The 2,653-nt window shown below is 47.2% G+C and overlaps 2 non-coding genes across 2 annotated transcripts; one reads left to right on the forward strand and one right to left on the reverse strand.

Moving 5' to 3' along the window:
- Positions 1-1,105: 1,105 nt before the first annotated feature.
- On the reverse strand, positions 1,106-1,178 carry TRNAS-GCU (transfer RNA serine (anticodon GCU)). The gene has a single exon. It is a non-coding gene; the product is annotated as a tRNA-Ser (tRNA).
- Positions 1,179-1,793: 615 nt separating this feature from the next.
- Positions 1,794-1,866, forward strand: TRNAY-GUA (transfer RNA tyrosine (anticodon GUA)). The gene has a single exon. It is a non-coding gene; the product is annotated as a tRNA-Tyr (tRNA).
- The last annotated feature ends 787 nt before the right edge of the window (positions 1,867-2,653 follow it).

The raw sequence follows: 2,653 nt of genomic DNA on the forward strand, positions 1-2,653 counted from the left end.
CCATAAATTAAATGTTCGTCAGGTTTTGTGTAAAAACTCTTACTTTTTTTCGTTACATCTGAGACCTCACAACACCGCTCCCGGGTGGGCTCGAACCACCAACCTATTGGTTAACAGCCGAACGCGCTAACCATTGAGCCACGAAAGCTCAGAAATTAAATGGTTGTCAGGTATTGTGAAAACGTTATGACTTTTCACGCTACATCTGAGACCCCACAACACCTCTCTAGGGTGGGCTCGAACGACCAATCTTTCGGTTAACAGCTGAACGCGCTAACCATTACGCCACGGAAGCCCAATAATTAAATGTTCGTCAAAATTTGTGGAAAAACTCATACTTTTTTCGTTACATCTGAGACCTCACAACAGCGCCCTCGGGTGGGCTCGAACCACCAACATTGTGAATAACAGCTGAGCGCGCTAACCATTGCCCCACGAAGGCCCAAAAATTAAATGGTCGTCAGGTATTGTGCAAAAACCTTGACTTTTTACTTCACATCTGAGACGTAACAAACACCGCTCCCGGATGGGCTCGAACCACCAACCTATTGGTTAACAGCCGAACGCGCAAACCATTGAGCCACGGAAGCTCAGAAATTAAATGGTTGTCAAGTATTGTGGAAAAGTTTTGACTTTTTACGCTACATCTGAGACCCCACAACACCTCTCTTGGGTGGGCTCAAACCACCAACCTTTCGGTTAAAAGCCGAACGTGCTAACCATTGCGCCACCGAAGCCCAAAAATTAAATGGTCGGCAGGTAATGTGGAAAAACTTTGGCTTTTTACGTCACATCTGAGACCTCACAACACCGCTCTCGGATGGGCTCGAACCACCAACCTTTCGATTAACAGCCGAACGCGCTAACCATTGCGCCACGGAAGCCCAAAAATTAAATGGTCGTAAGGTATTGTGGAAAAGTTTTCACTTTTTACGCTACATCTGAGACCCCACAACACCTCTCTTGGGTGGTCTCGAACCACCAACCTTTCGGTTAACAGCCGAACGCGCTAACCATTGCTCCACGGAAGCCCAAAAATTAAATGGTCGTCAGGTATTGTGGAAAAACTTTGGCTTTATACGTTACATTAGAAATCCCACAACACCGCTCCCGGGTGGGCTCGAACCACCAACCTATTGGTTAGCAGCTGAACGCGCTAACCATTGCGCCACGGAAGCCCATAAATTAAATGTTCGTCAGGATTTGTGTAAAAACTCTTACTTTTTTCGTTACATCTGAGACCTCACAACACCGCTCCCGGGTGGGCTCGAACCACCAGTCTTTTGAATAGCAGCTGAACGCGCTAACCTTTGCGCCACGGAAGCCCAAAAATTAAATGGTCGTCAGGTATTGTGGAAAAACCTTGACTTTTTACTTCACATCTGAGACCCTACAACACCTATCCAGGGTGGGCTCGAACCACCAGCCTATTCGTTAACAGCCGAACGCGCTAACCATTGAGCCACGGAAGCTCAGAAATTAAATGGTTGTCAGGTATTGTGGAAAAGTTATGACTTTTTACGCTACATCTGAGACCCCACAACACGTTACATTCGAGCCCGCGCGGGAGCGGAGTAGTGAGGTCTCAGATGTAACGTAAAAAGTCAAGGTTTTTCCTCAATACCTGACGAACATTTAATTTTTGGGCTTCCGTGGCGCAATGTTTAGCGCGTTCGGCTTTTAACCGAAAGTTTGGAGGTTCGAGCCCATCCGGGAGCGGTGTTGTGAGGTCTCAGATGTAACGTAAAATGTCAAAGTTTTTCCACAATACCTGACGATCATTTAATTTTTGGGCTTCCGTGGCGCAATGTTTAGCGCGTTCGGCGGTAAACTGAAAGGTTGGTGGTTCGAGCCCATCCGGGAGCGGTGTTGTGAGGTTTCAGATGTGACGTAAAAAGTCAAATTTTTCCACAATACCTGACGACCACATAAATTTTGGGCCTCCGTGGCGCCATGGTTAGCACGCTCAGCTGTTATTCAAAAGGTTGGTGGTTCGAGCCCACCCGGGAGCGGTGTTGTGAGGTCTCAGATGTGAGGTAAAAAGTCAAAGTTTTTCCACAATACCTGACGATCATTCAATTTTTGGGCTTCCGTGGCGCAATGGTTAGCGCGTTTGGCTGTTAACAGAAAGGTTGGTGGTTCGAGCACACCTGGGAGCGGTGCTATGAGGTCTCAGATGTTACGTAAAAAGTCAAAGTTTTTCCACAATACCTGACGACCATTTAATTTCAGAGCTTCCGTGGCTCAATGGTTAGCGCGTTCGGCTGTTAACCAATAGGTTGGTGGTTCGAGCCTACCCGGGAGCGGTGTTGTGGGATCTCAAATGTAACGTAGAAAGCCAAAGGTTTTCCACAATACCTGACGATCATTTAATTTTTGGGCTACCGTGGCGCAATGGTTAGCGCGTTCGGCTTTTAACCGAAAGTTTGGTGGTTCGAGCCCATCCGGGAGCGTTTTGTGAGGTCTCAGATGTAACGTAAAAAGTCAGAGTTTTTCCGCAATACCTGTAAACATTTAATTTTTGGGCTTCCGTGGCGCAAAGGTTAGTGCGTTCGGCTGTTAACCGAAAGGTTGGTGGCTCGAGCCCATCCGGGAGCGGTGTTGTGAGGTCTCAGATGTTACGTAAAAAGTCAAGGTTTTTCCTCAATACCTG

This window comes from Phalangium opilio, unplaced genomic scaffold (genome assembly GCF_054372755.1).
Source record: "Phalangium opilio isolate 3A_F unplaced genomic scaffold, DU_Popi_V2 ptg001421l_1, whole genome shotgun sequence".
NCBI lineage: Eukaryota > Metazoa > Arthropoda > Arachnida > Opiliones > Phalangiidae > Phalangium > Phalangium opilio.